The sequence below is a fragment of the Canis lupus genome, chromosome 25 (genome assembly GCF_048164855.1).
Source record: "Canis lupus baileyi chromosome 25, mCanLup2.hap1, whole genome shotgun sequence".
Classification (NCBI taxonomy): Eukaryota; Metazoa; Chordata; class Mammalia; order Carnivora; family Canidae; genus Canis; species Canis lupus.
In genome coordinates, this window is record NC_132862.1 from 17648722 (window position 1) to 17672140 (window position 23419).

General features: G+C 40.8%; 1 long non-coding RNA gene across 1 annotated transcript; it reads left to right on the forward strand.

The window, feature by feature from the left end:
• Nucleotides 1–14778: 14778 nt before the first annotated feature.
• Nucleotides 14779–23419, forward strand: LOC140616831 (uncharacterized). The gene is made up of 4 exons (XR_012017164.1): nucleotides 14779–15119; nucleotides 15397–15513; nucleotides 17631–17764; nucleotides 22958–23419. It is a non-coding gene; the product is annotated as an uncharacterized lncRNA (long non-coding RNA).

The window sequence follows — 23419 nt, forward strand, 5'->3', positions numbered from 1 at the left end:
AATGTGGGACACTGTCCCAGGACCCTGGGATCATGACCTGAGCCCAAGGCAGACTTAACAGAATAAACCACCCAGGTGCCCCCTCATATCAAAGTTTTAAAAACAGATGATTAGGTGGGAAAGGTGGATCCTGTAGGCCAAACTTTCTTTTTCTTCTTTTTTTTTCCATGGAGGCTTCATGCAGGGAGTCGACGTGAGACTTGATCCCAGGTCTCCAGGATCAGGCCCTGGACTGAAAGCGGTGCTAAACTGCTCAGTCACTGGGCTGCCCTAAGCCAGACTTTCTTAATGTTGGGTTTAAATTTGGTTTTGGTATAGTCCAGATGATTTGCAAACACCTAATCTAGTTACTGTGAAGTTATCAAGTTAATCTGAAGTTAAACTCAGGTTGTTGGCAGAACTCATTTCCTGTGGCTTTAGCACGGACACCCCAGATTCCTTAACTAGCTGTAGAGCCCCTGGGTTCCTTGCCACGTGGGTACTCCTGATGTGGCTGCCTCCTGCATCAAGCCAACAGGTCTCCAGAGCCAGTTTGTGAGGTAGGACTCTGAAGCTTCAAGTCCTGCCCACATTCAAATGGAGAGGATTATACAGTGAAAAAACCAAGAGGTGGGGTGTGGGGCTCATGAAGAACATCTTAGAGTGTTGTCTGCCATAGCATCTCATTTTTTCTGACTGAATCACTTGAAATTGGGCCTCTTTGCCCTACATTACAAGTGCTTTTGCTTTCTGTAGCAAGTAAAAAAAAAAAAAAAAAAAAGTTACCCTACTGTGGGTCAGGCGCTTTTAAACATTGTTTAAACAACTTTGCAAAAAAAAGAAAAAAAAAATGTTCTCAGGTAAGTGGATGTGCAAGGAGGTCATTTGTAACTTTGAAATCAATTTTTCAAAAGTCTTTGCTCTTTGAATTGGCCCCTGTCCCTGCCATAGCAGTGGTGTTGTCTTCACCTGCATTTGGAGATGGTTACCTTGCTCTGTTTTGAAGGCTGAAAATGAGAGGCAAGTGTTAAAACCTTGCTGAGAGGTTGACTGTTACTTTGTCTAAATTAGTTATCAAGTTTTGTTTCTTAATTTAGATGTGCCTACTAATATACTGTCTTTTTTGTAGAAAACAGTCTTCAGGAGGGTTAGTGAAATAACTGGATATTCTAAAAATAGACAAAGGTAGCCAGACTCACTGAGCCAGACTCACTGCTCTGCAGTGAAGGATGGAAGATGCCCAGGGAGTCTCCTAATTCAGTGTCCCTGTAACAGTTTCCTAATGCTCCAGATTTAGCATTGTGGTACTCTGGCAACCATTCTTGTGTGATGTTCAGTGAACTGGGAAGCAGGGAAAAAGCCAAATTGGATCAAAGATAGTTTCACAGGCTTATGTTCTCAAAGAAAGGGATCTGAGGGTTCTAACAGTTTCTCGAGCTGTGGAGTTTGGTTACTCATTGTGATCATGAGAATGCTTTGGGTTTCAGATATCTTAACACCCTGGTTAGAAACTGCTCGTTATTGTATGTTGAGTTAGGGGGTCTTGGACATACTTAGTTTCAGGCTTCAGTGTAAAAGAGCTTAATCTTTCAGTTTAGAGAACTGAAAAGATTTTGGCAAAGCCTGTCCTTTCTGTGCTAGAAAGGGGGAAAAATAATTAGCTCTATTTTAAGACTTCAGTTCTCTATATTCAGCTTATATTAGCTTTAACATGGTCTGGGGTTTTTGGGTTTGGGTTTGTTTGTAATTATAGTAAAGAGTCATTGTTTTAAATCTCAACAATTAAGACTCCAAAATCTCAAGATTATTCAGTAAGTTATCAGGATTAAAATAGGAACTTGAATAATTATGTCCCCTCCCTCCCCCCAATACACACACATGTTTTTAAGATAACAAGTGTATTCTTTGCCTCCAGCCACCTTTACAGTCCATTCCAGTGTTGTTGATTTTGTCCCCACCACTCCAGGGATCACTGGTGGCTTTCTCATGGGGAATTCCAAAGCCCTCAGTTTTTTCATCCAGCCTTTCAACAGCACTTGATATAAATGGATAGTATCTTTCTTCAAGAATTTTTGTCTGATAACACTGCAGCTTCTAAGCTTCCTTCCTCAGATGCTCCCTGGCCAGAGTCATCTTCAGTCCTCTTTCTCAACCATCTCTGATTCCCACCAGCCCAGATACCACCTAAATTATGCTGGCATCTTTTGAGTCTACAGAGCTTTTTATCAAGGTGCTCAACTGTTTTCTACAAGGTGCTAGCAGGGAATAGATAACTGAAGATTATTTATTCATGAGAGAGAGAGAGGCAGAGACACAGGCAGAGGAAGAAGCAGGCTCCATGCAGGGAGCATGATGTGGGACTCGATACCGGGACTCCAGGATCACGCCCTGGGCCGAAGGCAGGCACTTAACCGCTGAGCCACCCGGGGATCCCCAAGGAAAGTTGATTAAAGGTATTTTACAAAGCTGTGCACAGGATGTAGGGAAACCCCAAAGAATGCACTTCTCAGGCCTGGTAACACTGGGACTAGTAACAGGATGCTGAGGGTTGATAGGGAGTGGTTAATGGAACCAGGAGACCAGCTCTGTAGAAAGGGTGGGAGACTGTGGGAAGCAGCAGGAAATACATACCTGTCACTTTCCAGATTGACCACCTCTATCATTAGTACCTTCACATGTACTCTTGGTCCCCTTTGACCCATTTCCCCACCATCTTCTAGCTAGACATCCCCTACTCACCCTTCAGGTTTCCTCTCAGGTACCACTTGGGGAAGCCTTCCAGAGCAGCCACCGTACCCCCCATTACACAATTACATGCTGAGTAGGTTCCATGAAAGCTGGAAATGTCTTTTCTCACCACTATGATGCCCAGAGTCTGGTACAGTGATTACTAATATGTGAATAGGAGCATAGTATATATTGATTATAATTTTGTATTTTCAGAAGTTCATAGAAGAGTTGAACTTATGCTAATGGTCTTGATGAATATCAAGAATTTAAAAGTTGAGGGATACCTGGGTGGCGCAGCGGTTTGGCGCCTGCCTTTGGCCCGGGGCGCGATCCTGGAGACCTGGGATCGAATCCCACGTCGGGCTCCCTGCATGGAGTCTGCTTCTCCCTCTGCCTGTGTCTCTGCCTCTCTGTCTCTCTCTGTGTGACTATCATGAATAAATAAATAAAATCTTTAAAAAATAAATTAATTAATTAATTAAAAAAAAAATTTAAAAGTTGAAAAAGTTGAAAGGAATATAAAAGTTTAAAGGGCAGTACAACAGTATAACTTCCTCTTAGATCCACCAACTGTTAACATTTTGCCACATGTACTGTATCTAATTGTTTTTGCTGAATCATTTGAAAGTAAGTTGTGACAAAATGGCACTTTGTCCCTGAAAAGCATTCATCTTGGAATAAGGATTTCCTACATAAAATCACAATGCCATTGCCATACCTGAGATAGTTAACAGCTAATATAATCTGTATGAAATAAATTGCCCCTATTATCCCAAAGGTCCTTTTAAAACCTTTTCCTTGTGGCTCAGTTGGTTAAGCGCTCTGGATTTCAGCTCAGGTCACAATCTCAGGGTTGGGCTCCGCTCACTGCAGAGTCTGCTTGAGATTTTCTCTCCTCCCTCTGCCTGCCACTGCCCATCTACTCAAATAAATAAGTAAAAATCTTTAAAACTTCCTCATTAGGGTTTTTGCATACATTTAGTCTGGAATAGCCCTCCCTGCCTTTCCCCCATGACATTGAACTTTTTGGTGTCTTAAGTCCATTGTACAATGTCCCATATCCTGGATTTTTTCTGGTTTTCTTAGTAGATTTTATACTTTTTGGTAAGAATGTAACAGGCTCTGTGGTTCATCTCTTACTGTATCACATCAAGCTGCACACCGTGTCAAGTTGTTCCACTGGAGATGCTAAGATTGATCATTTGGTTAAGATGGTGACTGCCAGACCTTTCCTTTTTTTTTTTTTTTTTTTTTTTCATTTTAAAGTACACTTTTTTGTAAATGAACAACCTGTGGGATGGTAAGTACTGTGAGACTTCTTAAACTTTCAAGTATTCATTATCCAAGACCCTATTAAATGTCCTGAGTAGTCCTTTAGACTTGAGAAATCATGCCATCCCTAAGTCCTTTGAGGATCTTGGCTCACTTAGGGTGTTGTGCTTATTCTTGTTCTTATATTGCACTTGACTCCTACTTTTTTTATTTCTTTGTGGTTTTCATTCCGAAGTAAAGATGTGGTAGGGTGTAGGTATTATATTTAGCACACAAGCTTGTTAGTATCACCAGGGCATAGATGAATAAACAATGGATTTAGAATCAGAAGACATGAATTCAAATCTTGGTTTTGGTACTTTCTGGCTTTATGATCTCATTTCCTCCTCTGTAAATGGGAGGAAATATAGCAGAGCTATAGTAAGAATAAATTGAGAGACTGCATCATAAAGGGCCTGGCCTAAAATAGATGCACAGTAAAAGGTGTGTGTCATCATTTGTTTTTTTCATCTTTATGAGGTCTAAGTGGATAAAAGAGAGATGAAAACTTTTATTATCTACAGTTATGGTGAACACAGGTAAGGTCTTAAATATTGCACATCAAGACACCTCAGAAAAAAGCTGTAAAAAGGCTTTAAGTTTCAGTGCTTAAAGGAGAAAATGTATTCACTACAAGATTATTATGCTTTGGCAGCACATGAATCCCAGGATTGGGAAAGTGTATAAAGGGCATGAAGTGGTGCCAGATATACAGTAATTAAGCTGCACAAAAGTGTGCTGAAATGCAGGGAGTGGCCACGATAGGCTCTTGGGATGATTTTTGAAGGGCAAATTTTGGCTGTGTTACAGTGGAACCAATTCATAAAACATGCTGAAATAGTACAGATTACCTTTTAGCCTCAAGGCCCAAATCTAAACAGTTTAAGCCAGGCCAGTTGCCTGTTTCCACCAGCCTAGCCTCCTGGAAAACCTCCAAGGGAGCACCATTCACATTGGAACTGAAATGCTGCCCCCTTTTCCCAGTTATGCTGGTGCCAAAGGCCACGGCACTGGAGTGCAGAATTTCAGGGGTGCTTTTGGCTCATGTGGCTTAAGACTCCGCTTCTTAAACTCTCCATTAGACAGATTTCAGATTTCTTTGTAATTTTTTTTTCTTTTCCAAATAAGCCAGTGATGAGGGGGGAGTGCAGTAGGCATATGTTTGTTTTTGAGCATCCTGGGGATGTCAGTCTATTAAAGAAATCTGTCAGTTAAAAATTACAATTTTAATTTTTTTTCTGAAGAATTAAAGCCATTTCATATATTCTCAGTAAACTAAATTATTGAGGAAGCTGCCAGGAAGAATAAGGCCTTTACTGCTATTTTAACCATCAGCTTTTCTACCTTGGCCATGTAACTTACCTTATCATGTATTTCTAAATGAATGTCCACGAGGTGGTGCTAGTCCCACATGATACTCAGAAGATTTTAGGATCATCCAATTTAGCTCTGCTCCTTTTACAAATGAAGTTTACCTAGTGGTCACCTAGGTAGGTAGTTGTAGAACTAAAATTGGAGCTAATCCATTGCTTCATCCATAGCTAAGTAGTCATTTAGCTTAAATGTAAGCTTTAGAAATATTTAAAATGTTTGGGTGAATCTGTTTCTAGTTCCTTTTGAAAAAGACAATTTTACAGTGCACCTGAGTAGCTCAGTGGTTGAGCATCTGCCTTTAGCTCAGGTCATGATCCCAGAGCCCTGGGATCGAGTCCCGCATCAGGCTCCTCACAGGGAGCCTGATTCTCCCTCTGCCTTTCTCTGTGTCTCATGAACAATTAAATAAAAAGTTTTCAAAGATTTATTTATTTATTCATGAGAGAAAGAGAGAGAGAGAGAGAGAGAGAGAGAGGGAGAAGCAGGCTCCATGCAGGGAGCCTGACATGGGACTCGATCCCGAGACCCCAGGATCACACCCCAGACCGAAGGTGTCTAAACCGCTGAGCCACCAGGGCTGCCCTTAAATAAAATCTTTAAAAAAAAAAAAGACAATTTTACTCTTTAATAAGAACTAAAAGCAGGGGCGCCTGAGTGGCTCAGTTAAGTGTCTGCCTTCAGCTCAGGTCATGATCCCAGGGTTTGGGGATCAAGCCACATCAGGCTCCCCACTCAGCATGAAGTCTGCTGCTCCCTCTGCCCCTCTCCCTGCTTATGCTTGTGCTCTCTCCCTCTTTCTCTGATATAAACAAAATCTTAAAAAAGAAAAACATCTGGGCAGCCTGGGTGGCTCAGCGGTTTAGTGCCGCCTTCAGCCCAGGGTGTGATCCTGGAGACCCCAGATCGAGTCCCGCGTGGGGTTGCCTGCATGGAGCCTGCTTCTGTCTCTGCCTCTCTGTCTCTCTCTCTCTCTCTGTTTCTCATGAATAAATAATAAAATCTTTTTAAAGAAAGAAAGAAAAAGAAAGAAAGAAGAAAGAAAGAAAGAAAGAAAGAAAGAAAGAAAGAAAGAAAGCTAAAAGCTAGCCCTTAGTATTTTTTGCAATTAATTTGAAATTATTACAAAGGAGAAAGAAAATGTTCTTATCTAAATGTCCTTGTCCCACAAGACTGCTATTTCTATTTTTTTCATTCTTTTTTCTTTTTTTTCTTTTCTTTTTTTTTTTTAAAAAAATATTTAATTTATTTATTCGAGAGAGAGAGAGAGAGATCGGGTGCCCGATCAATACAGTGTCTTTTTTCTCTTTTTTTTTAATAGAGGTATAATTGACATGTGATGTATTAGTTTCAGGTGTACAACAAAGTGATTCGATACTTGTGTATATTGCAAAATGATCACCACAGTAACATCTCAGTAACATCTGTCACCATACATAGTTAAAAAATTTTTTTTTAAAGATTTCATTTATTTAGTCATGAGAGACAGAGAGAGGTAGAGTCATACGCAGAGGGAGAAGCAGGTTTCCTTCAGCGAGCTCGATGCAGGACTCCATCCCGGGACCCTGGGATCACGATCTGAGCTGAAGACAGACACTCAACCACTGAGCCACCCAATTGTCCTCCCCCCTATTTTTTCTTATGATAAATTTTAAGATCTATTTTTGTATCGTTTAATGTTTTATAGTATATATAATAGCACAGTGCTATATGTGCATTAAGTATGTACTCGTTTTTTTACTAATGAAGAGATGAGAAAGGTTTGGAGAGTTGTGTACTTCTGTCTGTGTATTACATGCCAATAAGATGAAAAGCATTTGAAGGAAACTATAGAGCCATGGAAGGTTGGGGGTAAAGACTTTATTTTCAAGTCCAAGAGATAATTTTGATGGAAGCACCTAGAGTAGTGTGTTTTTCAGAATGGGATATCCTCCCTCAGGAATAAAGTTATTAAGCATACCATGTCATCAGTGGAAAGGAAACAAAAATCTGGCTTTACCTGGGGACTTCTAGTTTCTTTCTTTGCCTCTCATTTGATTGGATACCCACAATTAGTCCCAAATTATTTTTTCTTAATCATGTTAAAATGTAGAAATTAGTGCGAATGACCACACTGTTTTATTCATCAAAGATAGTCTCTACGGAAGCCTGAGTGGCTCAGTGGTTGAGCATCTGCCTTTGGCTCAGGGCATGATCCTGCAGTTCCGGGATCGAGTCCCACATCAGGCTCCCCACAGGCTCGTGAGCCTGCTTCTCCCTCTGCCTGTGTCTCTGCCTCTCTATATATTTGGGCCAGAGCAGAAGAAATTATTACTCGCAAGGCTTTTTAAAGAAATTTTGGAGGGTAGCAATGAAGTTATTTAGATTTAGCAGATCAAAATTCTGCTGCCCTAATATGACAGGTAATGAAGAATATGAGGGAATAGCAGGAAGAGGTTCTCTTGGAACAGAATCAAATCAGAATATTTTGGGATAAATTATTAGTGGAGGATAGAAACCAAGAAAACTTGTTTCAGAGAATATGAATGTGATTCCATGATTTAGCAATAAATAGATGTTGCAAAGTATCTGAAATGTATTTAATCATTTTATTTAATAAATACTGAATTCTATGCCAGATGCTAAACTAGGCTTTGGGAATATTGTATGCTACACACTATACCTGGCTCTCAAGGGCCTCACAGTCTTGGAAAATAGACACTAAGAAATGCTAAGACAGAGGTTAGTACAGGATGCTATATTAGCCACCCGGGAAGTCCCACTGGTTTAGAGAAAAGTATTAAGTTAACCATTGAACATTTTGTGCCAAGCACTGTGCTAAGCACTTTAAAAATCACACCGGCTTTTATTTACTTTTTAGAGTTTATCTTCTTTAATAATCTCTACATCCAACGTGCAGCTTGAATTCACAATCCTGAGATCAAGAATTGTATCCTCTTCTGAGTGAGCCAGCTAGGCACCCCTAAAAATCACCCTGGCTTTTAAATTCTACTATCCTCATTTTACAGGTAAGAAAACAGAGGTTCAGAAAGGCCAACTGGTAAGAAACAATTTTGATGCCAATACCAAAAATTCTGTAAGTAGAAATCCGAAAAACTAAAAAATAATTTGAAAAGTATTTGCAGATAAACATTTTAGCCACTAAAAATTTAGGTTTCCCTGGGTACATTTATTTTCAAACTTCATCAGAGTGAAATATGTATAAGGAAGGGCACTACTGGGGCACTTGGCTGGCTCAGTCTGTAGAGGATGTGACTCTTGATCTCAGAGTCATGAGTTCAAGCACCCCGTTGGGCATGGAGCCTACTTTAAAGAAAAGGGCACGGGCAGCCCCGATGGCCCAGCGGTTTGGTGCCGCCTTTGGCCCAGGGTATGATCCTGGAGACCCGGGATCAAGTTCCACATCAGGCTCCCTGCATGAGGCCTGCTTCTCCCTCTGCCTGTGTCTCTGCCTCTCTCTCTCTCTCTCTCTGTCGTGAATAAATAAATAAATCTTTAAAAAAAATAAAGGAAAAAAATAAAAATAAATAAAATAAATAAAAAAAAAATAAAGGGCACTATCATAAATGTATATAGCTCAAGGACTTTTGCTAACCAAGCATACCCATGTAACTTGCATCCGGTTTAAGAAAGGAAACATGACCAGTTTCTTCAGAAACCCTCCCGCACCCTGCCCATGCTCCTTTCCAGTCACTACCTTCCCTTGACTTCTGACAATTAGATTAATTTTGCTTGTGTTTTTACTTTATAGAAATGGAATTGGATAGCACGTATTCTTTTCTATCTTAAACTTTAAGATTCATCTGTATTGTGTATAGTTTTAGATCACTCATTTTCCTTACAGTGTAATATTTCATCATTTGAATGAACCATAATTTTTTCATAGATACTTTGGTAACTTTGATGAACACTGTGGTACATGTCTTCTGGTGAACATATGGATGCATTTTTGTTGGGTATATAGTAGGAGTGGAATTATTGTACCCTAGGATATGCATATGTTCACTCTTCAGAGATATTGGCAAATGATTTTCCTAAGTGTTCGTACCATTTTGTACTCTACCAGCAGTGTATGAGAGTTCCATTTGTTCCATCTCCTTGCCAGCAATTGGTATTTAGCATCTTTTCATTTTAGTCATTCTGGTCACATTTTTGCTTTAATCCACATATCCTTGATGCTGATGTTGAGCACATTTTCAGATGTTTATTTGTCATTCATATATCCTTTTATGAAATATCTGCACTGCCTTTTGTCTTTTTCTATTTGACTTTTTCTTACTGATTTGTAAGAGTTTTTTTTTGTAAGAGTTTTAAACATTCTGGATATGAATCCTTTGAAGGATATATTTGTGTGTGTGTGTGTACATATATGTATTGCAAATACCTTCTCCCACACTGTAGGTTGCCTTTTAATTTTTTTTTTTATTTATTTATGATAGTCACAGAGAGAGAGAGAGAGAGAGAGAGAGAGGCAGAGACATAGGCAGAGGGAGAAGCAGGCTCCATGCACCGGGAGCCTGATGTGGGATTCGATCCCGGGTCTCCAGGATCGCGCCCTGGGCCAAAGGCAGGTGCCAAACCGCTGCGCCACCCAGGGATCCCTGTAGGTTGCCTTTTAGATCTCTTAATGGTTTCTTTCTAATGTTCTTAATTTAATTTAATTTGTGTAGGGAGGTGTGTCTGGTTTGGTCAATTCCAGGTTTGGAAGAACTAAGGCCGGAGAACTGTTTTTTATAGCAATTCCAAATACTTTCATTTTTTAAAATTTTTATTTATTTATGATAGTCATACAGAGAGAGAGAGAGAGGCAAAGACATAGGCAAAGGGAGAAGCAGGCTCCATGCACCGGGAGCCCTACGTGGGATTCGATCCCGGGTCTCCAGGATCGCGCCCTGGGCCAAAGGCAGGCGCCAAACCGCTGCTCCACCCAGGGATCCCTCCAAATACTTTCAAATAGATAACTAGAATGGGAATTATTGGGTTTTTTCCTCCAGCTTAATTGAGGTATAATTGACAAGTAACATTGTAATATCTTTAAAGTAAACAATGTTATTTTATATATGTATATACACACATATATATATAGTGAAAGTATTCCCTAATTGATTAACATGGATGCTCTTCATTTTATTATTTTTAAAATTATTTTTATTTTTAATGTATTTATTTGAGAGAGAGAGCACATGTGTGAGAGTAAGAGCAGGAGAGGGGCAGAGGGAGAGGGAGAAGCAGATTCCTGTTGAGTAGGGAGACTGATGCAGGGCTCCATCCCAGGACCCTGGGATTGTGACCTGAGCTGAAGGCAGATGCTCAACCCATTGAGCCAGCCGGGTGCCCCTGATGCTTTTTTTGTTTTGTTTTTTAAGATTTATTTATTCATGAGAGAGAGAGGCAGGCAGAGACATAAGCAAAAAGAGAAGTGGGCTCCTCTCAGGGAGCCTGATGTGGGACTTGATCCCCCGACCTGGGATCACACCCTGAGCCAAAGGCAGACACTCAACCAACGAGCGACCCAGGCATCCCTGATGTGGTCTTCATTTTACGGCAGACAAACTGATCACCTTTTTCTTTCATTGTTTTTTTTTTTTTTTTTTAAGATTTTATTTATTTATTTATGGGGGGGTGGGGAAGAGCAGAGGGAAAGGGACAAGCAGCAGAGCGCAGAGCCCAACATAGGGTTCAATCCCATGACTCAGAACATGAGACCAAATCAAGAGTTGGAAGCTTAACTGACTGAGCCACCCAGGTGCCCCTCTGGTTATGTTTTTATGTCTTCTTTAAGAAATCTTAGCTACAAGGTATCCTATGAAATGGATTTATATGTAATGGAAAAGGAGGCTTGCCATTGATAGGAAGTACAGGAAAAATATTATCATATGAAATGGTCTCTCCAATCAAAGGAGCTCAAAAAGCAGCATTACTTGGGATTTATAGGGTCTGAAGTGAAGCTGCAAAGTGTGCTCTCTACAGAAAATACTGCAAACTTGATCCCTATTGTGGTGCATATTCCCTGTATCAGCTGTGCCAGACAGCTTAGAGAACCAAGCTGCCTGATTTTTTACTCATATGAGGGAGAGAGCTTTTAGACCTTAAGTTTGTTTAAAGCCCACATTTTAGTTATTTATTTTTCCACACTGTGAGAGAACTCACTACTTGGTTGGGTATAGACTTTTTCTCTTATTGATTTAAAAATACATATGCAGGGGGCAGCCCCCGGTGGCTCAGTGGTTTAGCGCCGCCTTCAGCCCAGGGTGGGATCCTGGAGACCAGGGATCTAGTCCCACATCAGGCTCCCTGCATGGAGCCTGCTTCTGCCTGTGTCTGCCTCTCCCTATATATGTCTCTCATGCATAAATAAATAAAGTCTTAAAAATAAAAATACATATATAGGGACGCCTGAGTGGCTCAGTTGTTCAGCGTCTGCCTTCGGCTCAGAGCGTGATCCTAGGGTTTGAGATCGAGTCCTGCATCGGGCTCCTTGTAGGGAGCCTGCTTCTCCCTCTGCCTGTGTCTCTGCCTCTCTCTGTATCTCTCATGAATAAATAAATAAAATATTAAAAACTATATATATATATATATATATATGTTTATATTAGGTGAATAAGTTCACATAGTTTTCCTTGGCTGCAGATGTTATCCTCATGTTATGTAGGGTGCAATGGGTACATTAAACATGACCTGCCTTGGACCAGAACAAATAACCATAGCCATGAAGCCAAGCTGTCTGGCTTTAAAAAAATGTATTCTCATTGTTAAGATAATGGAATATTTTTAAGAACAAACTAAAAAAAAATCTCTTGTAAATCCAACTTTCCATTCCCAACCCTAGTGTACTAATAATAGCCTTGACTTTGTCCTTGGCTGTGGACCTCAGTGTCTTGTCCTACTCTTTTCCAGTGACTGTCCATGTGCCACTGCCACATAAGCACGTTTCCACTTTAGCATATGGCAGAAAAGTCATGGAGACTGTTCCCTAGTGGGTTTTTGTTTTTGTTTAAGATTTTATTTATTGGGGCAGCCCGGATGGCTCAGCAGTTTAGCGCCACCTTCAGCCCAGGATGTGATCCTGCAGACCCGGATCAAGTCCCACGTCCGGTTCCCTGCATGGAGCCTGCTTCTCACTCTGCCTGTGTCTCTGCCTCTCTGTGTCTCTCATGAATAAATAAATAAAATCTTTAAAAAAAAAAAGATTTTATCTATTTACTTGAGACAGAGAGTGATCAAGAGAGAGCAAAGCAGGGGAAGTGGGAAAAGCAGACTCCCCACTGAACAGGGAGCCCAATGAGGGGCTTAATCCCAGGACCCCTGGGATCATGACCCGAGGCAAAGGCAGATGCTTAACCAACTGGGCCACCCAGGCATCTCCGTTTCCCTAGTTTTATTGGCACAACCCAAATGTCAGCCAAATATTCAGCCATAAAAAGCAATGAAACACTGATTCCTATGGCACTAAAGGGCCACAACATGGATGAATCTTGAAACATGTTGCTAAGAAGCCAGACACAAAAGGCTACATGTAGTATAATCCTATTTATATGACATGTCCAGGATAGGTAAACCCATAGGACAGAAAATAGATTAGTGGTTGCCAGGGGATGGGGGAAGAGGGGTATTGAGAGTGTCATTGCTAAGAGTATAGGGATTCTTTTGGGGGTGATGGAAATGCTCTGGAACCAGATGGTTGGTGATGATTGCCCAATCTTGTGAACATACTAACAACCTCTGAATTGTACATTTTAACATTGTTAAATGTTAAATTTTGTTTGGAGAATTTTATCTCAAAAACTTTACCAAGAAATTTGGCTACAGGAATGTTCACTAATTTGTTTTTTGAAACATTTTTTAAAAGATTTATTTACTTATTTTTAGAGAGAGAGAGTGCGTCCACATGCATGTGCAAGCATGCATGAGTGAAGGGAGGGGCAGGGAGAGAGGACCTTTCACATAGACTCCCTGCTGAATGAGGAGCCCAACGTGGAGCTGATTTCACAATCCTGAGATCATGACTGGAGCGGAAACCAAAAGTCAGACCCTTAATCCACTGAGCCACCCAGGTGCCCTTAAGTTGTCATTTTTAATATAAAAAAGGAATGAGGAAAAAAAAATAAAAATAAAAAAGGAACGAGGGTTGCCTGGGTGGCTCAGCAGTTGAGCGTCTGCCTTTGGCTCAGGGCGTGATCCTGGGGTCCCAGGATCGAGTCCCACTTTGGGCTCCCTGCATGGAGCCTGCTTCTCCCTCTGTCTATGTCTCTGCTTCTCTCTGTCTCTCTCAGGAATAAATAAATAAAATCTTTAAAAAATAAAAATAAAAAAGGAACAAAAAAAATTTAAGTGTTCCCTAATGGGATATTCTTTGAATGTATTACAGATATATGTACAAATTTGTAGAAATTGATTTATTGACGTAAAAAGACATTCATGATACTGAATAAAGAAGAACTAGTTACAAAATAATAGTTAAGGAATAACAACAAATACACAGGAGTGAGAGACTGGAAAGGTATGCACTAACTGACATATCAGATAGCTCTGGGTGGTGGTTTCCTTTCCTCTCTGTCCCTCCCTTCTTCCTTCCTTCCTCCCTCCTTCCTCCTCCCTTCCTTCCCTTCTTTCCCTTCCTTCCCTCCTGTTTTCTGATTTTTCCACAATAAACTTAGACTGTGTTCTTTAAAAGTTATGTTAAAAGCAAAGCCAAAGAGCCAGAGGATTATTTTTCATACAAAGGCGATCCCAACTCCAGCTCCCCTTGGTTTCTTCTACCCTACTTCTTTCCCATGACAGATTATGATGAAAGAATTGGCAAGGATGGAGGAGTCTAGAATTCTGAAGGCCCCAGCCACCTGGGCTCTCCAGCTTGCCCAAAGCAGTGTTTTCCTCAGAGTCAGGAAAACATGACAATTAAAGGGGAAGGAGTAGGGTCTCTAGGTAATAAAGAAATCGATTTAGAAAATGTCATTAGGCAAATGATGCCTATAACCACTAGACTGCCTGCTGCTTGACTATTTCCTCTGGCCCTTCATACCTCCCTAGTGTAGGAGGTAAAAGAGACCAGTGTGTTGGCAATAAAATTGTTATAGCAGCACCTGGGAGTGCTACTGTAATTATGGGTCTCTGAGCACTTTCCTGCAATTCCAGTTTTCAGATGTTTAGAACTATGTTGTAAACTCTTCATCCACACTGAAACTTAGCACCTTTGACTGAGGCCCAGAGATTTAATTGTTAAAAACAACACCACCTTTTGGCTGGGGAGCAAAGAAAAATAGGACTAAACATCTCTAGAGCTTGGAATATATTATCTCACATCCTTTTTGCTTTTTTAAAATGAAAACTTTAACACAGTAGTCTTTTTTTTCTTTTTTGCATGATAGTCTTTTTGTATACTTAGCAATAAAACACTTAATATTTTTAAAAGGCATATTTAAATGACTTATTGATAAACATTGAACATTTCTAAAAACTCCAATAAATCATAAAATAGTTTTTACTATCAACCACACAAGGAACAGAGGAGAGATTTATTAGCTCTTTGCTCGTTGTGTAACTTCAGGAAATTTACATAACCTCTATGCTTCATTTTACTTTCCGAAAATCGGATCATAATAAAACCTACCTCACTGTGGCAGCCCTGAGGTACACGGCTTAGATCTGCCTGCAGGAAGGAACTTGCTGTTCAGCTCTGAGGAGTGCTTTAGCTCTTAGAACCTTTTGGAGCTAACTCGGATTTTGAGGTAAGATCATGATCTTCCTGGGTAGCCACCCCCCAACACCCCGCACCAGTGACTGAGCTCTGTGGGGAAGGAGCATAGTCACTTCAGCCCAAGATGAGACTCTTCCAGTGGGCAAATGTTGCTCCAGAGTTCCTGATGGCCAAGGATTTCTCAGACTGCAGCGAGATCTCAGTGAGGCTCTCCCCATCCAGCCTGATGTTTAATAAATGTCAACTCTGCAGTGTGGTCTGAAGACTGCCTGCCCAGTTCTACTTTTTCCACCTTTTCTCTTTCACAGGCGTTCCCCCAGTAAAGCTCCATCTGCTTCCCAGAGGTTCCAGCTGACACAATTCGAATGGTTGTAAGCCTCAAGTGGGATTGTGCATGACAAATGGTAGATGATGCCTGGCACACAGTAAGCCATCTCAGTAAATGTTTGATATTTCTGGCACTATGTTACTGATTTTTAAAAAGTTTTTATTTTGGTCACCACTGTTTTCTCATTCCCAATTTGGTTTTCACCATCCTTTTCTACTGGCACATAAAAATGATTGCATTATACACTGATATTTTTCTAAGATTTTATTTATTTATTTATTCATGAGAGACACAGAGAGAAAGAGGCAGAGACATGGGCAGAGGGAGAACCAGGCTCCCCACGGGGAGCCCAATGTGGGACTCGATCCCAGGACCCCTGGATCATGACCTGAGCCGAAGGCAGATGCTCAACCACTGAGCCACCTAGGTGTCCTAGATTTTTTTTTTTTAATATCAATTTTACTGTGGTTCCCTTCTGTGAAGGAAAAAATTTAAATAATGGCCAGCATTTGACAAAGAAGTTATAGACAATAGAACAAAAAGAGGAGAATAAATTGTGCATGAAGTGAACATATTAGATTCTGTGAGGGTAGAACATTTTATTTAATATTTTTAAAATGTTATATGTTATATTCTCTTAACCACTCACCTGGCTTCCTCTGCTCTCCATAAGAATTATTCTTTGTCAGCATTTAAAAGTTCTGCTTTTGGGGATCCCTGGGTGGCTCAGCGGTTTGGCGCCTGCCTTTGGCCCAGGGCACAATCCTGGAGTTCCCGGATCGAGTCTCACGTCGGGCTCCCAGCATGGAGCCTGCTTCTCCCTCCTCCTGTGTCTCTGCCTCTCTCTCTCTCTGTCTATCATAAATAAATAAATCTTTAAAAAAATAAAATAAAAGTTCTGCTTTTAAAAAGATTCTTGGGTTTGAGCAAGGCTTTTGATAAGCTAGGCATTTTTATTTCCCAAGAGATTTTCCAGAACTATTGCCTTCATTAGTTTGTCCAATTCAAATTCAGGCTTCCTCAGCTTTTATTCTTTTCTAGTAGATTAGATTGGTTAGATTTTTCTATGTCATTCCCAGCCTTATTGACCATTTATTTGAAATCATTTTTATTTTTTATTTTATTTTTTAAAAAGATTTTATTTATTTATTTATTCATGAGAGACACAGAGAGAGAGAGTCAGGAATACAGGCAGAGCAAGAAGCAGGCTCCATACAGGGAGCCCAATGTAGGACTCGATCCTGGACTCCAGGATCACGATCTGAGCTGAAGGCAGGTGCCCCACCGCTGAGCCACACAGGCGTCCCTGAAGTCAATTTGAGGATATCTTCTGTGACATAATTTCCATTATTTTCCATATTGGAAGCCCCTACTAGATACTGATGAATGGAGCTAGTCATCAGAAATTTTAGAAATATTGTGTACTTTTTGGTAAATCCAACATGCAAATCTAACATCTAAACAAGGCAAAATACCCACTGCTTGTTTGCCATGAATGTGTGCATCAGAGTAGTACATACTTTATGAATAAGATCTACCACAGAAGTTGGTAGAAGTTGGTTAGGCAGGTTTTTGCCCTGAACATCCTTGGTGATTAGTTGGAACGTCAGAAATGTACCTTTGTTAGAAATACTGCCTCCAAAAATATAACTGAAAAGACCATCAGATACAATTTTGGCTCCTTGAATCTTTGTGACCAATACTAGACATGGCTGGCATTCTCACATTATTGGTCAATCTAAACAGTGTTGACTGTTTTATTCTTGGCTCTTTTTTGTTTGTTTTTTCTATAAGATGCTGTTTCTTCCTCACCATGTTTACTGGTCAGAAAGGCAATGTCAGTTTTCTTCTTAGTCGAACAGGGCAGAGTGAAAGTTACTATGAGTCTATAGGAAAGGCCCAGCACTCTGAGTTTAAATGTAAGCGAGTTGGCGAGCCTGGGTGGCTCAGTGATTGAGCCTCTGCCTTGCACGCAGAGCGTGATACTGGAGTCCGGGGATCAAGTCCCACATTGGGCTCCCAGCGGGGAGTCTACTTCTCCCTCTGCCTGTGTCTCTGCCTATCTCTCTCTCTGTGTCTCTCATGAATAAATAAAATCTTTAAAAAAAATAAAAGTAAGGTAATTGTTGTATGTCTAATTGTATTTCCCGTGATTCTTAGCATTAGTGACATATACATTAGATTCCTATTTTATTTTATTTGTTTCTTCATCAGACCCAGAGAAAGGCAGAGACATAGAGGGAGAAAGAAGCAGGCTCCCTGCGAGGAGCCTAATGTGGGACTCGATCCCAGGATCGCAAGATCATGACCTGAGCTGAAGGCAGATGGTCAACCGCTGAGCCACACAGGTGCCCTGCACAATAGATTTCTGAAAACAAATTTAGGGAGTGTGTTAAGATATATGTGCGTTTGTAAATTGTGGAGTGAGCCATAGTAGCTTATTAACTTGTATGTGTTTATTATAAGGTTAAACAAAATGTATACACCCACAAAATGTGAATTTGTTGAAGATTTATTTATTTGAGAGTGTGTACATGCGAGCATGAGGGAGAAAGAAAGAATCTCAAGGAGATTCCCCACGGAGCACGGAGCACGGAGCTTGGTGCAAGGCTCGATCCCATGACCCTGAGATTACCACCTGAGCCAAAATCAAGAGTTGGGCGCTCAGCTGACTTGAGCAACCCAGGCACCCCTCCATGATCTTAGACATGGTAAACTCTTGGCTCTTTTGGTATTATGTGGTTCATAATTTTCATGAAATCTCCAGCCTTGTTAACCAAGTGTTTTCCAAGCTATTAGAACGTTGCCTTTGGCAACTAGCATCATTAAAGATGGCACCATTTATTTTGCAGAGAAGTGAGCACCTGGTCCCTGGGGATACTAAGAGGCTGGTCAGGGGTATGACAGTAGGAATAGATGATCGCTCAGTAAACTGTATTATAGGGAACACATTTGCTATCCTCGCAGCATTTAAGCCAAAACCAATCGACCATTTAACAGAATCCTGAAGAGTTAATTTGTATATGAGAATAGGACCAGAGGAAAAGACTGCTAAGATCCCTTCTGTATTCAAAAGAACTGTACTTGGGGATCCCTGGGTAGCGCAGCGGTTTGGCGCCTGCCTTTGGCCCAGGGCGCGATCCTGGAGACCCGGGATCGAATCCCATGTCGGGCTTCCGGTGCATGGAGCCTGCTTCTCCCTCTGCCTGTGTCTCTGCCTCTCTCTCTCTCTGTGACTATCATAAATAAATTAAAAAAAAAAAAAAAAAGAGACAAAAGAACTGTACTTGAGAATTGGATTCATAAAATTAATAATGTATAATGCTTCATCAAGGGCATTCTTTTTTTTAATTTTTTAAAAAGATTTTATTTATTCATAGAGAGAGAGAGAGAGGCAGAGGGAGAAGCAGGCTCCATGCAGGGAGCCCGACGTGGGACTCTATCCCATGTCTCCAAGATCACACCCCAGGCTGCAGGCGGCGCTAAACTGCTGCACCACGGGGGCTGCCCATCAAGGGCATTCTTAAGTGAGATGGACTTTTTGTTCTGGCGAGTGCCTGGCAGTGAAGAGCACAACGGCTATTAGTAAATACAGTTTGGTGTTACTGCCTTGACTTGGGCTAAGGTGCCAGCCGTTTTTCCACCACTGTGTTTCCACCAACAGCGCAAGTGTCAACAGAGTGAAAAAGGCAGTTAATGTCTTACTTTTATTATAAAAACAGAATCATTTTTTAATCCAGTCTGACAACCATTCTTAGTCTGTTTACAATTTATGTAATTACTAATATAGTTAGACTTAAAAATATCTTACAGTTTGTTTTCTATTTTATTCAATGTGTTCTGTGTTCCTCTTTCCCTCACATCTTGCTTTCTTTTGCAGTCATTATCTTTTATTATTCCATTCTCTCATTCCTTTCCCATTAATTTGTTATTTTTTTTACTTTGTTTTGGTGGTTACCTAAGACATTATAACATGAAATCCTTGATTGATTAAATCTTAACTAATTATTTTTTAAAATTTATTTAGTTATTTGAGAGAGAAAGAGAGAGAGAACACAGAGGGAGAGGGAGAAGCAGACTCCCCGCTGAGCAGAGCCCGACATAGGGCTCAATCTCAGAACCCTGAGATCATGACCTGAGTCATAGGCAGGCACTGAACCAACTGACCCACACGGGCACCGCTAATTATTTATTTTTTTAAAAGATTTTATTTATTTATTTGAGAGGGACAGAGAAAGAGCATACGTGTGCGTGTGAGTAAGGGGAAGAGCAGAGAGGGAGGGAGAAATAATCTCTAGTAGACTCTGTACTGAGCACAGAGCCCAATGCAGAGCTTGATCTCATGACCCTGAGATTATGACCTGAGCTGAAACCAAGAGTTGGACACTTAACTGACTGAGCCACCCAGGTGCCCCTAAAACTTTAAGGTAAATATGTGCTTTTACCACTTCTAGTGCAGTGTGAGGATTTTGAATACTTTTACTTTACTCACCTTCCTCCTGCCTTTACAAAAATTTTTGATGCTGAAAAAATTTTACACCTTCAAAAAGTTCCAGTAACAGTGCAATTAACTTCACATAGATTCAACAAATGTTGCCATTTCTCTCCCTCTCTTATCTGTCTTTCTCTTTGCTCTTAAGGCCTTTCACCTAATTGTATGAAGCCCACCCAGATTCTCAGGATAATCTCTTTAACTTAAAATCAACTAACTGGGGACACCTGGGTGACTCAGTGGTTGGGCATCTGCCTTTGGCTCAGGGCATGATCCTGGGGTGCCGGGATGGAGTCCCTTAGTGGGCAGCCCTGGTGGCTCAGAGGTTTAGCACTGCCTTCAGCCCAGGGTATGATCCTGGAGTCCTGGGATCAAGTCCCAAGCAGGCTCCCTGCTTGGAGCCTGCTTCTCCCTCTGCCTATGTCTCTGCCTCTCTCTCTCTCTCTCTCTCTGTCTCTCATGAATAGATAAATAAAATCTTAAAAAAATAAAAATAAATTCTAGTTAGTTAACATACAGTGCAACATTGGCTTCAGGAGTATAGTTCAGTGATTCAGCACTCACAATACCCATTGCTCATTAATACAAGTGCCTCCTTAATACCCATCACCCATTTAGCTCATCCCCTACCCACCTCCCTCCATCAACTCTCAGTTTGTCAAGAACTATATCTTGAGCACCAGCCATTTACCAGACACTGTGATGATGCATGGATATATATTCTAAGGTTCAGATAACTGATTTATAAATGACTCTTAGAATACAACCTATTTTTTAGTTAGGACCCTATTGTATATTTTTAGGGCTATTGCCTTATTTCTTATAAAACCAACATTTAGGTTAAATCAATGGTTTCACCAAAATGATTGAACTCAATGGTTATTGAAGAAGAGGAGCACCTGGATGGCACAATTGAGGGGCTGAGTGTTGGACTCTTGGTCAGCTCAGACTGTGACCTCAAGGTCCTGGGATCAAGCCCTGCCTAGGGCTTCAGTGCTCAGTGCAGAGTCTGCTTAAGACTCTCTCTCCTCCCTCTGCCTCTCCCCTATGTGTGCGCACATGCTCATACTTTCTGTCTCTCTCAAGTGAATAAATCTTAAAAGAGAGAGAGAGAGAGAAAGAGACAGAAAGAGAAATTTTGGCCCAATTTAGCAGCTTACTTCCAAAACCAGAAAGGACCAGCCTCATTGCATAAATGCTATTCAAGCCACTTCTTGCATCAGAGTTGCTAATGTCTCATCATTGCCCAACTCTAAGGCCAGTCCAATTTCAAGAGGTGGGGAAATGGAATCAACATATTTTTAGAAGTTGCTGCAGAGAATTTGTAGTTATTTTTGTTTTTTTCTCATATACTACAAAGTTTTGAACATAATGTGCAGCATATAACAGTTTGCAGCCAGTCAGCAGATCACACCAGTGGAAACCAACTGGACATATTCCGGTTATATGGGCTTTCCTTGACATTCTATGATACCTGGTCATTTTTTAACATAAAGGGAGGGGGAGCCCTGGTGGCGCAGTGGTTTAGTGCCACCTGCAGCCCAGGGCGTGATCCTGGAGACCCTGGATCGAGTCCCACGTCAGGCTCTCTGCATGGTGCCTGCTTCTGTCTCTGCCTCTCTGTCTCTCTCTGCATCTCTATAATAAAATCTTTTAAAAAGACATTAAGGGAAAAGCTGGTGATTATGTAGTTAAATCAGACAAACCGACTAATTCAAGTAAAAAAAAATCTTTGAAACCGGAATTATTGGTTTTCCCATTACATTAACCAGACACCTTGTCAACTGTGCCCTTGTTTTGAGATCTTAGATCTACAATTTAAATACTGCCTCTTCCTTTATCCCTATGCATGTAACTATTCCATTAACTGTTGGAAAAATACCCAAATTTCCTTCTTTTCTTTGATTATACACCCTCAAAAAAATTGCTTTATCATTTAGATTCAGAGTAAACATTCTACTCACCTGGCACTACCTTTTTATGTTTTCTTATATAAGTAAACTGAAAGATATATAATATGTGCTACAGTAGTCCCCCCCCCCCCCCCCCACACACACACACTGCCCCATGGAGAATTACTTAGTTTCTGCAATAAAACATGCCATGCGGGGCAGCCCCAGTGGTGCAGTGGTTTAGCGCCGCCTGCAGCCTAGGGCGGGATCCTGGAGACCCAGGATCGAGTCCCACGTCAGACTCCCTTCATGGAGCCTACTTCTCCCTCTGCCTGTGTCTCTGCCTCTCTCTCTCTCTCTCTCTGTCTCTATGAATAAATAAATAAAAAATCTTAAAAAAACAAAACATGCCATGCTTTAAAATTTGGCATGAAATAATGAAAATATACCTTTCAACAAAGTTCCGCTGGGGACACCTGAGTAGTAGTAGTTGGGGACACCTGAGTAGTAGTAGTTAAGATTCTTAGCTAGGCAAATTCAGCCATAAACTTTCTGATTCAACTGTGTACTAATGATCAGGATCTTGCAATGTGACCCTATTGACCTGAAAGAATGAATGCATCTTTTTTTTTTTCAAGATTTTATTTATTTATGAGAGACACACAGAGAGAGAGAGAGAGAGGAAGAGACACAGCCAGAGAGAGGGAGAAGCAGGCTTCACGCAGGAAGCCCGACATGGGACTCGATCCCAGGTCTCCAGGATCAGGCCTTGGGCTGAAGGCAGTCCTAAACCGCTGAGCCACCCAGGCTGCCCTGTGACTTCAAATTGTTACTATTATCAATATTATTTTGATGAATATCTTGATGTCTAAAGTCTTTTCTGCATTTTAGATTATTTGACTAAAGTCGATTAAGTAGATTTCTATAAGTAGACTAGCCTCCAGTATGGTCCCCAACAATCCCCTTCTGGTATTCTTGCCCTTGTCTAAATCTACCCCACCTCCAACCCCATACTAAATAGAGGTGTTTTTTTTTTTATTTGTTTGTTTAAGCAATAGGATACTGTAAACACAGTGAAAGATAACTTCTGAGGCTTAGTCACAAAAATCACTGTGGATTCTTTTTTCTTTCTCTATGGGATCACTCACTGGAAGCAGAAAGCTGACATGTGAAAATGCTTTAGCATCTCCATGGAGAGGTCCATGTGGTAAGGAATTGAGGCACTTGCCAACTGCTATGTGAATGAAGCGTCCTGGGGGCAGATTTTTCGGCCTCAGTCAAGCCTTCAGGTAACTGAAGCCTTGACCAACAGCTTGGAAAATCCTCAGCCAGAACCATCTAGCCCAAGTTACTCCCAGATTCCTGACCTGCAGAAACTATGTAAGATAAACGTTATTGTCTATAGTGAATATAGATAGCAATACTATGTTAGAATCCTCAAACCTGCTAAGAGACTAGAATTTAGTTATCACAACCACTAAAAAGAAATGATAATTATGGAACGTGATACAGGTGCTAATTATTACTACAATGGTAATCACATTACAATGTATAAATGTATCAAATTTACATGTTGTACATCTTAAATTTATGCAATATTATATGTCAAATATATCTGA